This window comes from Zootoca vivipara, chromosome 15 (genome assembly GCF_965207765.1).
Source record: "Zootoca vivipara chromosome 15, rZooViv2.hap1.1, whole genome shotgun sequence".
Taxonomy (NCBI): Eukaryota; Metazoa; Chordata; class Lepidosauria; order Squamata; family Lacertidae; genus Zootoca; species Zootoca vivipara.
In genome coordinates, this window is record NC_142598.1 from 19561653 (window position 1) to 19574266 (window position 12614).

General features: G+C 46.6%; 1 protein-coding gene and 1 long non-coding RNA gene across 2 annotated transcripts in view; both read left to right on the forward strand.

Moving 5' to 3' along the window:
* SHB (SH2 domain containing adaptor protein B) overlaps positions 1 to 12614 on the forward strand; it is a 151390-nt gene that overhangs the window by 74004 nt on the left and 64772 nt on the right. The window lies entirely within an intron of this gene.
* LOC148683407 (uncharacterized) lies at positions 4403 to 12260 on the forward strand. The gene is made up of 2 exons (XR_015947336.1): positions 4403 to 4558; positions 5630 to 12260. It is a non-coding gene; the product is annotated as an uncharacterized LOC148683407 (long non-coding RNA).

A 12614-nucleotide genomic window follows, 5' to 3' on the forward strand; every position in this document is an offset into this window, starting at 1 on the left:
TCACTGCTGACAAGGGCAGAGAGAGTGGGGTACTGCCCTTCTGGGTATGTCTATCAACCAACAAGGCTGCATTGTTTGGGAATTTTGAGCCCCAGCAACGTGGTCATCGCATGCCACGAAAAGAGACTGCCTGATGCTTCTAGTAACACACAATCTACATTTTATCCAGAATCTTGAGATAGAGGACAAGGAGATTAAAATGTTTGTCTTGCACTGTCAGTATATGATGCCAAACCTTCTCAGCGTTTTCTGGGGAAATGTTTGATCTTGTCATGAAAATCTTCCCGTGTATAGGCCAGACAATGTTTTCAATGCTTGGTATATATCTTATGTTGCATTCCTGTATTGTGCAACGAAGCCCCTGGCACTGGCGCTGTGGAATATAGTCCGTTGACATCCAGAGCTGTCAGAATGTCCGAAAGCTATTTTGGCTTCTGTGGGGAAATTGTCAGTTTGGGACAAGAGTAGGTTTCTTGGGCAAGACTGAGGAATTGGAAAAGGCGCCAGGAGATAAAGAAAAGCTGGGGTCCAGAAGTGAAATGACAATAAGCAGTGTTCCGAGAAATGACCATCTAAGTCAATGGTCAGAGGAAGAAAAGGCCAAGGAGGAAAAAACTGAGTCAAAATTACATTTGTTAAGTGTCTTTGGTTACAAAAGCCAAAATGATCCCCTGTGCATGTCCCCCATTTTAGGACAGGCATAAGCAAACTCAGCCCTCCAGATATTTTGGGACTACATCTCCCATCATCCATATCCACTGGTCCTGTTAGCTAGGGATGATGGGAGTTGTAGTCCCAAAACAGCTGGAGGGCCGAGTTTGCATATGCCTGTTTTAGAAGCTGCTATTAGTTACAATGGCTTAGTACGGACAAAGCAAGTGAAATGTAGAGGTTTTTGTTTTGACTTGGTTGGCCTTGTATCTGAGTAAGCATCTTTGCGGGTTGGACTGCAAGATGTTGCTTAGAATGCCATCTTTTTAGCTAAATCATTTGCCATCTCCATGATTCTCTTCTGGTGGTGTATGCATTGAATTTGACAGTGGTCTTGTGGTCCCTAGAGACTGAAGCTTTCAGGTAGTGAATGAGACGTGTGAAATTTCAAGTGAATGAGCTGCTACTCTCTCTCTTTTACTGTGTGTCTCTGTTGACATCATTTGTAATTTGGTGGTTTCTGTTCCTTCTCTCTCTGTCTCTGTCTCTCTGCTTAACAGTGTGCTTTCCTAGAGATACTGGCTTGAGCTGTCTGCTGGCATAAGCTCATTTAGTTTCTGAGTTCTGGGGAAGAAACTAACGATAGTTTTAGGTTGTGCTGTCAAAGATGCAATATATCTACATTACCGTTGTATAGATAAGGCCTACCAGACACCATATGTCTGCTTCCTGTGCTGTGATAATGGAAAAATTGGTGTCGTTTTATCTTCCTTTTGACTGCAGTCTCTGGGTCTTCCATGTAAAGCTTGACTTGATAATTTTTGCCTTATTTCAGGGGCCAGGTTGGGAATCCGTCTTCAGACAGGCGTTCCAGCTCCACACGTTTGGGGGGGGGGATGTAACATATGAGTTATTAGTCAAATCTGCATGAATATATACCAGGGATGTCCAACCAGTAGATCGCGATCTACCGGTAGATCCCTGGCTGATCCTGGTAGATTGTGGGATCCTTATCATGTATGTACAAACCACTACGGGGGGGGGGGGGAAGCTAAAAAACTCTGTGCAATCCTCCCCTCAAAAAAAGCTCAACAACTCTGCGCCACACATGCTCTTCCTCCCTCCAATGACAATGGGTCTAGATCACTGCCAGTTTTTTCTACTGGGAGTAGATCACAGTCTCTTGGGAGCTGGACATGCTTGATAGGTAAAGGTAAAGGGACCCCTGACCATTAGGTCCAGTCGTGACCGACTCTGGGGTTGCGTGCTCATCTCGCATTATTGGCCGAGGGAGCCGGCATATATCTTCCAGGTCATGTGGCCAGCATGACATAGCCGCTTCTGGCGAACCAGAGCAGCACACGGAAACGCCGTTTACCTTCCCGCTGTAGCGGTTCCTATTTATCTACTTGCATTTTGACGTGCTTTTGAACTGCTAGGTTGGCAGGAGCTGGGACCAAGCAACGGGAGCTCACCCCGTCACAGGGATTCGAACCGCCAACCTTCTGATCAGCAAGCCCTAGGCTCAGTGGTTTAACCACAGCGCCACCACATGCACAAAACAAGTCTTAATGGAAAAAAATATTTCTTGGTTTTTAGATGATGCATACAGATTTCATGTGTCCTTGAATATTGATGGTGCCTCTTGCCTCCCCTCGGATGGAGACCATGATGGAGGGGCATGTGATTGGGTGTGGAAAGTGGCCTGCTGCAAGATTTGCATTTGTGGCTCCACCCACTTTTGACTCTGGCGACACCCACCACTGCCTGGCAGCGTTTCTCCAGCCAGTGGGCCTTTTCCAGCCAGCCATGGGGGATGATGGTGACATGGGGCAGGGAGCTCGCTGGGAGAGAAGGGCCAATTGTTTGTTACATTCCCTAACTTTGCAGTCTGAACGATGTGGCTAAACCTGTCTGGTGGTGTCACAACTGAGTCAGGCAGCAAAGCAGCAGGTTAGAGGAAGCGCTGGTTTCATGGTGGTTTTCGCAATACATGGCAGGGCTTTGCTTGCAAAAGTGTGCGCTGGATGCTCAAACTAGCAATTATGGACTCAAAGCCAAAGCCAAGATTGAAGGGGGGAAAGTACAAGGAATTTTTGTTCTTTCCATGGGAGGGATATTATTTTCATCTTCAGAGGTGAACCATGTGTTTATGGCAAGCTATATAAAGCAAGCAGCTTCAGCATTGTGCACAAAGATCATAACCCATTGCTTTTGTGATGGTGCTGCCATCTAAAACATGTTCCCTCTGCCACCCTGATAAGGCTTGGCCCTACTTCTTTTGTTGCATTGACACCGCTGCATCATAGTTGTTCCAAACTTCAAAATCCGATTGCGCCAATACATTTTCCATAAATGTTTTGATAGTGTTCTGGATTGCAGTGAGAGGGGCAATAGCTTAAGCACAAGCATTCATTTTATGAATTAAAGCTGTTGTATGTACAGTGGTACCTTGACTTACAAAGTCGATCTGTTCCGCGGTGCTCTTTGTAAGTCGAAACCTTCGGATGTCGAAGTGTCCATTTTGTGCATGCGCGAAGCACGATTTTGCACTTTGCGCATGCGCAGAACAGGCACGGGGCAAAAATACTTCCAGGTTTGCCGACTTCGTAAGTTGAAACCTTCGGAAATCGAGGCATTCGGAAGTCGAGGTACCACTGTAATATCTATGTAATATATCTATCTATCTACAGTATACATACATACATACGCACTGTATCTATCTATACAGTGGTACCTCTGGCTACAAACGTAATTTGTTCCGGAGGTCTGTTCTTTACCTGAAACCGTTCTTAACCTGAGGTACCACTTTAGCTAATGGGGCCTCCGGCTGCCGCCGCACCACCTGCGCGCAATTTCTGTTCTCATCCTGAGGTAAAGTTCTTAACCCGAGGTACTACTTCTGGGTTAGCAGAGTCTGTAACCCGAAGTGTTTGTAACCCGAGGTGCTTGTAACCCAAGGTACCACTGTATTGTGTATTTCAGATTCTGCCACTGTTGAGTATCTTGATTCTGAGTCCCAAGATATTTAGGGTATGGCTAGAGATGTTCTGTGATACCACACTGCTCTTCAGGCTGCAGTGGACTCCAATGCTACAGTGTGGTCTCTCCCATTTTCTACTAGGATGTCACAAACCAGAGATATTCTTTCAGTCCACAGTAGACTGCGAATAGGACACACTATTCGCCTCTTTGCCTCTCCCCCATGCAGCTTGCCTATTTTCTCTTCCCCTGTTTGCAACCCACACCTTCCTTGGCACTGCTTTGAAAAGCAGACAGCAGTTGTTCAATTATTCTGCAGCCTTCTGGTGCGGCCTGCCTTGGCAGAAAGAGCAAACCTTGCAACCTGCCCGCTCGCATCTGCGTAGCAGGCAGGCGGCAGTTCAGGCATCCTCCTAAAACCGAGGTTGGATTTAGCAGGTGGCAGAAGTGGCCAGGAGTGCTTTTGATCAGTTGCATCTGATACACCAGCTACATGCCTTTTCAGAGCCCAAGACCTTGCGACAGTTATCTATGTCTTTTGTAGACCATTGACTATGAGAATGCATTCTGTGAGGAGTTGCTATTGAAGACAGCCCAGGAGCTGCAGTGGGCAAAGAATGCTTCAGTCTGTCTGCCAGTGAGCCTTGGCTGGCAATCAGGTACCCAGCTATTTCGGTGCCAACTGGGCTGATTGCTGGTGAGATTCTGGATCAAATTTAATGTGCTGGTTCTAGCCTTTCATACCCTGTATTAGAAGAGGAGGAGGAGGAGGAGGAGGAGGAGGAGGAGGAGGAGGAGGAGGAGGAGGAGGAGGAGGAGGAGGAGGAATTTGGATTTGATATCCCGCTTTATCACTACCCGAAGGAGTCTCAAAGCGGCTAACATTCTCCTTTCCCTTCCTCCCCCACAACAAGAACTCTGTGAGGTGAGTGGGGCTGAGAGACTTCAAAGAAGTGTGACTAGCGCAAAGTCACCCAGCAGCTGCATGTGGAGGAGCGAACCCGGTTCCCCAGATTACGAGTCTACCGCTCTTAACCACTACACCAGAGAGCAGTGTTAGATAAATGGCTCCTTAAACAAAGGTTGCAGTTGACAACACGCAGTGTCTCGTTGCCATTTTGGGGCAAGATGGCTCTAAAGTCTTATTTTTCCAACTATGGACTGACTGTGATTGATTCTCAGTTAAACATCTGGCTAGTTCAGATTACAGCCTTGAGTTCATTTAAGAAATTTGAGAATTTAAAGAAGAAAAGTCACTTGATCTAGGGACAGCCCATATATATGTTGATCGATTCCGGCCACTCCCCCCCCCCCTTAATGATGACTTTGCCTGCTCAGACTGCACAGAGAAAGCATTTTGCTTCCAGAAATTCACTCTGATTGTGCAGATAAAATATATGATAGAATCCCACAGGATGGAGTATTCGTGTGTGAAAACAGTCCAGATCCAATGATCCCCAAGCATGGACCTCCAGATGGTGATGTCAGGTGCCATCCTGGTGCCCAGGCATCTTCACTTGGTAACAAGTGGTTGAAAGCCAGGTGCAAAATGTGCCTGGCTAATTTTGAACACTGGGGCATCTCCCTGCATGAGCCAACTCACCTTCTAAGGTGGCCTTCCCCAGCTTGGTGCATTTGTATGTTTTGGACTGCAATTTCCATAATTTCTTAGAGATCCTGGCTTGGGCTGACGGGAGTTGTAGTCCAAAACACCTTGAGGGCACCAGGTTGGGGAAGGCTCTTTTAAGGATATTGAGACCTCTGCTCGAAGATAACTTTGTCTCTCTTGAGGTTAGATTGCCAACAGCACAGCAAGGCATCCTCAGCTATTTGCTTTGGTTCTGTGGAGTCTCCACTGCACCCGCCCAAGAGATTCAGCAGAGTTCCTCGCTCAGGGTCTCTGGATAGCTTTGAAAAGGCCTGTCCGTTTGGAGGGCTGTGCCTTTGTTGCTGCTGTTTAATGTTTAACAGGTCTAATGTTTGCTTTATTGTACAGAGTTTGCACATTGTTCCAGTGGATGTGAAGAGCCGCCTTGTGCAGTTGTGAAAAGGCCAGGTGTAAATGATTTAAATGCACTTTTACAGCCAGACCTCTCCCACCACCATGCTTTTCCTCTGGGGAAGTCCCTTCCACCTCCCTGCCATTTCATAGAAAATAAGAATGAGAGCAGCAGAGCAGGAAGGGGTGAGGGAAGAGGGGGTTAAGCCATTGAAGAGGAGAAGGGTTATTGTACCTGCAAAGCTGAAGGATGCAGCATTGCATAAGAAGCTTGAGCTCTGTGGACATATTGTGATTGTCACAGTTGGGGTGGTGTCTGGTTTTTCTTTTTGCTTGTTTTTTTAAAATTTTATGGGGGCCGAAATAAAAGGAGAGCGAGCCACACCACAAACTGTTTCTAAGATCATAATGCAGTTTGAAATGAAAAAATAAAAATAAAGGTTGGTGAGCCAAGACCTTTTAGAGCTAATATGTAATGTTGACTGTGGGTTTTTTTTGTTTTGCTTTTGTTCAAATGTGGTTGCTGACTGGAGTGCAGCACGAAAAAGAGAAAACCCAGCAATGTGGTTGACGCTATCGCATGGAATATGAAACCAAACAATTACCTTTCCTTAAGAACGATGGAGCGAAACAAAAACATCATCATCATCTTAACTTTTGCATAAGTAATTCCAGATGTTTCTAATCTGTTCGTACATTGATGTAGAATGCTGTGCCGGGTGGGGGGGGTGGCATGCTGTATGGCAGCTTTCCCCCTAGCTGGTGCCCTTCCATATGTTTAGGACCAGAACTCCCATCAGTTGGAAGTAGTGGCCCACAACATCTGGAAGGGGGGACCAGATTAGCAAAAGTTGCTTTCTGGAATGAGTGTATCCAAATGCAGGGCTGGTGTGAAGGGGTGTGTGGAAGCGAAGAGACGAACACTGATAACCAGCCTTGCATGCAAGCAGCAGAAAGCAAGTAACAGCTAGAGACCAAGTTTGCATAGAGGAGGTCTCACTTCGTGTTTAGATTGTACCACAGATGAGAACTCACTGGATGAAATGATCCTCCATGCAAAAGCAGGTTCTTGCCAAACATGAAAATAACTTGTCAGGAAGCAGGCTAAGCTCAGACTCTTCTTCTTCTTGGCTGGCTAGTTTTCTCTCCATAGGGATCTTTCTGTTGGGTGAAGATCATTCCATCTCAGGATCCCCCTACCTGCAGAAGTGCAGGTGTACAGACCAGGCAGAAATTTGCCCACTCTACAACAACTAGTCTCACTGGCAGTATTCAAACGGCCAAGGCAGTGTGAAGTTGTGATGAATCCTCTGTCTTCCAAGAAGGATCTGGTTGGCCCCTGTGAAAACAGGATGCCACTGGCCTGATCCATCGGGCACTTCCCATGTAAAAAGGTTAAAGATAAAGATAAAGGACCCCTGGACAGTTAAGTCCAGTCAAAGGCGACTACAGTGGTACCTCTACTTACGAATAACTCTACTTACAAATGGAGCTCCGTCCGCCATCTTGGATGTGGTTTAGATAGGATTTTTTTCTACTTACGAATTTTTAGATAGGGTTGCTTCTACTTACGAATTTTTTCTCCCAATGCATTCCTATGGGATTCGACTTACAATTTTTTTCGACTTACAAATGTGCGTTCGGAACGCATTAAATTCGTAAGTAGAGGTACCACTTATGGGGTTGCGGCGTTCATATTGCTTACAGGCTGAAGGAGCTGGTGTTTGTCCACAGACAGCTTTCCAGGTCATGTGACCAGCATGGCTAAACCGCTTCTGGCACAACGGGATACCATGACGGAAACCAGAGCGCACAGAAATGCCGTTTACCTTCCTGCCGTAGTGGTACCTATTAATCTGCTTGCACTGGCGTGCTTTTGAACTGCTAGGTTGGCAGGAGCTGGGACAGAGCAATAGGAACTCACTCCATCACGGGGATACAAACTGCCGACCTTCTGATTGGCAAGCCCAAGAGGCTCACTGGTTTAGACCACATCACCACCTGCATCCCTTTCTACACTTCCTTATGTACACTTGTGTCGCAGGCAGACTGAGCTTTGGGACTGGGAAACCAGAGGCAGGATGGCAGAAGAAAGGGAACAAGATAGGGAGGAGGCTAAGAAATAGGAACCCAAGGTAAGGCTAGATGGAGTGACAAGAAACTCTGCTCTGGGGGTGGGGGTGGGATTAGTAGAAGAAGCAGGAAAAGGTGGGAGCAGTTGGCCCAAGAAAAGCAAGAGCTTAGGAAAGCGAGAGGAGGGAGATGCACAGGCATGTAGAAAATAAAACGGAGAAGGGTTTTGATGATTTTATTATCTGAAGGAAAATGCAAGGTTGATCAGCTGCAATTTCATGGCGGCTGTCATTTCTCCCCTTATAATAAGCAGAACTGTGATGAATGGACAGGCTATGGCATTTGCGTCGTTGTTGCTTTTTTAAAATTAAGAAATTGAGAGCAGTCTGGGCAGATCAGACCAGTCCAGCATCCTTTTTTTGTGTCTTCTGAGGAGCCCACAAGCAGGTCCTGAAGGCAAAAGCTGTCTTGCGCTATTGCCGCCTGCCTGTCCCCCACACAGAGCTAAGTGTGCAGTGACACACAGCCTCTGAACATAAATAAAAAGACTGGCATATGTCAGCCTCAGAGGTAAGTTAGCAAAAGTTACCTGTCCACAACGTTTTGCGTTATTTTATTGGCCCAACTATCTTTGGATTCCTTTGTTACAAAATGGGGTGAGCAGGGAAGGAAAGAAGCATGAGGAGGCTGAGGGACTTTGGAGCCTGAGATTGAAATATAAGGACTAGAAGCTTAATAATAATAATAATAATAATAATAATAATAATAATAATAATAATAATAATAATTTATTTATTTATACCCCGCCCATCTGGCTGGGTTTCCCTAGCCACTCTGGGCAGCTTCCAACAGAACTATTAAACTACAATGATTTATTAAACATTAAAAGCTTCCCTAAACAGTGCTGCCTTCAGTTGTCCTCTAAAAGTCTGGTAGTTGTTTTTCCTCTTTGACATCTGGTGGGAGGGTGTTCCAGAGGGCGGGTGCCACCACCAAGAAGGCCCTCTGCCTGGTTCCCTGTAACTTGGCTTCTCACAGGGAGGGAACCACCAGAAGGCCCTCGGCACTGGACCTCAGTGTCCGGGCAGAACGATGGGGGTGGGGACGCTCCTTCAGGTATACTGGGCCGAGGCCATTTAGGGCTTTAAAGGTCAGCACCAACACTTTGAATTGTGCTCAGAAACGTACTGGGAGCCAATGTAGGTCTTTCAAGATCGATGTTATGTGGTCTCGGCGGCCACTCCCAGTCACCAGTCTAGCTGCCGCATTCTGGATTAATTGCAGTTTCTGGGTCATCTTCAAAGGTAGCCCCACATAGAGCGCATTGCAATAGTCCAAGCGAGGGATAACTAGAGCCTGCACCACTCTGGCGAGACAGTCCGCGGGCAGGTAGGGTCTCAGCCTGCATACCAGATTGTTGTTGTTGTTGTTGTTGTTGTTGTTTAGTCGTTTAGTCGTGTCCGACTTTTCGTGACCCCATGGACCATAGCACGCCAGGCACTCCTGTCTTCCACTGCCTCCCGCAGTTTGGTCAAACTCAGGTTTGTAGCTTCAAGAACACTGTCCAACCATCTCATCCTCTGTCGTCCCCTTCTCCTTGCGCCCTCCATCTTTCCCAACATCAGGGTCTATTCCAGGGAGTCTTCTCTTCTCACGAGGTGGCCAAAGTATTGGAGCCTCAGCTTCACGATCTGTCCTTCCAGTGAGCACTCAGGGCTGATTTCCTTCAGAATGGAGAGGTTTGATCTTCTTGCAGTCCATGGGACTCTCAAGAGTCTTCTCCATCTGCGTACCAGATGGAGCTGATAAAAAGCTGCCCTTGATGCAGAATTAACCTGCACCTCCATGGGCAGCTGCGAGTCCAAAATGACTCCCAGGCTGCGCACCTGGTCCTTCAGGGGCACAGTTACCCCATTCAGGAACAGGGAGTCCTCCACACCTGCCCGCCTCCTGTCCTATTATTGTTGAATGCTGGACTTCAGCTTCCAGAATGAAGTAATGAGTAGCTTGTATGTAATGTATACAATATGTGCTCAGAAATTGATTTTGGTCCATGCACTCTCTTTAATATTAACCCAGCTCTTGAGACATGTGATATGTATTGTACTTTGAACCCCTCTACGCTGTTCACTCATTGTGTGCTTGGGCCAGTACCAAGTGGTTACACGGGGCCTTTTTTTTAAAAAAAAATCCTTAGAGATGGTTTCCTCCCTGAAGACTTTAGGAAATACTGTCACATAATTTCCACTGCAAACCAGCTTTCCTTTATGGTTCTGCAGGAGAAGGTGAGCCAAGTTCTCCAACTAAGGAAATGAACAAAATACCCCAGCCTTTTGTACAGGGAAGTGACTCTTATCTAAGTAATCCAGCAGGAATATTTTCTGCCTCCTCAAAAGGCCCTTTGAGAGTGCATCCGCTAAGAACATTATCACAAATCGAGCTTTGTTATACTCTTGTGGTAGGCTGTGTGCTAGTTGGTGTGATCCAACAAGCTTGCTCTTGGTGAATTGATTTGTGTGGTTCCTGCAGAGGAACCAGACATCACTGAGAATGTAGACATAACACTGGCTCCTCAGTGGAGGCTTAAAGATTCAGAGCCATCCGTGGCTCACATGCTTTCACCTCTTCTTGGGAGGAGACTCCCCCCCTTGTTGCTTTAACTCCGCTTTTAGGATCCTTCCACACTGGTGTTTTAACTGGGGTAAGACTTAGCTAGGACTCCTATCCGGAAAACCAGTTTGAAAATGCATTTCAAATTCTTGTTAGTCTGAACCTTGGTTTTTACATACCCTCCAACATTTCTCCAATGAAAACAGGGACATCCTATTCAACAGCAACAACAACCAAATATTTATACCCCACCCATCTGACTGGGTTGCCCCAGCCACTCTGAATGGCTTCCAACATACAGAAAAACATAATAAAACATTAAACATTTTTTTTTAAAAAAACCTTCCTGTCAGGGCAGTTGCTGGCTACCCTCGAGCAACGACACTCCAAACCATCTTGTCTTTACTACTTTTATTGTGAAAGTTATTTACAGTGCAAGAGCTTCATGAAAACATGTCTAGTCACTACTATCAGATTCTCCCAATGGCACTTTTCGGCTCCTCCCCCAGCAGAGTGGTTTGGGGACTCCAAATCTCCGCCCCCTGCGTTTGCGAGCCGCTGATCGCCTTAGTTCCGGGGTGAATTTGAAAGGACACCCCTCTGCTGTTTCCCCGCTAGAACTCTCTACTGGCCCCTCCTTCCTTGCTGGTATTACAGCAGGCTTCCCCAAACTTCGGCCCTCCAGATGTTTTGGACTACAATTCCCATCTTCCCCGACAACTGGTCCTGTTAGCTAGGGATCATGGGAGTTGTAGGCCAAAACATCTGGAGGGACACAGTTTAGGGGTGCCTGTATTACAGGCTGCAGGTAGGGCTCTTGGATGCTGCCTGAGCCCGGCCCAGCCCCGCTCTGCTCACTTCCTGTCTCCTGTCCCTCCGCTGTTGTCAGAGCCGTTCGAAGAGCTGGATTTGATGAGAGGTGGCTGTTCCCTGTAAGCTCACCCCCCCTTACACTTCCCTTCCCTATACAGCAGGCATCCCCAAACTGCGGCCCTCCAGATGTTTTGGCCTACAACTCCCATGATCCCTAGCTAAGAGAACCAGTGGTCAGGGATTGTGGGAATTGTAGTCCAAAACATCAGGAGGGCCGAAGTTTGGGGGTGCCTGCTATACAGGGCTGCCTTCAAATGTATTCTAAAGGTTGTATTTATCTCTTTGGCTCGGGGATCACATAACTCCATACCCTTCCAACATTTCTCCAATGAAAATAGGGATGTCCTAAGGAAAAGTGGGACAGGATCAAATCAAGGGACAGCTTCTGTAAATACAGGACTGTCCCTGGAAAATAGGGACACTGGCCAGTATTTCTTAACTGTGATTAAAGTGGGAGAGAGGGAGGAACTGACTTGGGGGGTGGGGCTACATGATCCTACAGCTCCCGGTCTCTTAATCTCACGTAAGAGAGAGTCAGAATTGCATCTGTACTTGCCTTTGGTAGCCAGGAGTTAATGTTAAAGGAGTGGGGAGCGGTGTGTAAAAGGAGGAATCTTCGTCTTTGATGGACTGAACCTTCATGCTATATTTGCTTGTTGCTCCAGATGATCTGTTACCCTAAATAGGAGGTTATAGAGCTCCTGCTTGTTCTGGCAACCCTTTACATGAACTGTGGATATTAGCGAGGGAAATCTACTCTGTAGATAATTAAATGTGCTTTCTGGGCAGGAAAGGCTCAGAAATTGCTAATAAAGCCAGTGATATGGTTGATGTGATCCTTGGAAGTGAAAATGAGTCCCTAGGCTGTGGTGTTATGTGCATACGGTAGGGCTACAGCAAATTGCATAGTATGCCAGGATAGAGCAAATAGACACCAAAAAAAGCATTTCGAGGGGGAAAGGCCATTGCTCAGTGGTACAACCTGTGCCAGATCACCAGCAGCCCACGAACTTCAGCCAGGTATTCTGCAGCATGTTTGTAAAAAAAAAAAACAATTAAAAATCTAGCACAATGCATTGCAATTGCCACAACGGGCAGAAAAAGTAGTCCACCAAGACCCTCAGCAGTTTTCATGTGGTTCTTGGGTGGAGGGAAGTTTGGAAGTGCTGCTGTAGATCATTCTTAGCTGAGACCAGTGATCTGATTTAGGTGTAAGGTAAGTCCCCTGTATTCCTGTTCGTTTGTCAGAAAACATAACCTGAGTTGACACCGATCTCTGTGTTAAAAATGCTGGAATCCATCTTTGTGTGCATACCATGCTTTAGGCCAGGGACTTTAAACATAACCATTTGCAGAACAAACCTCCGGTGCATAACGGAAATCTCAGGGAAATGGGGAAAGTCATGGCAGGGAAGTAAGCAGAACA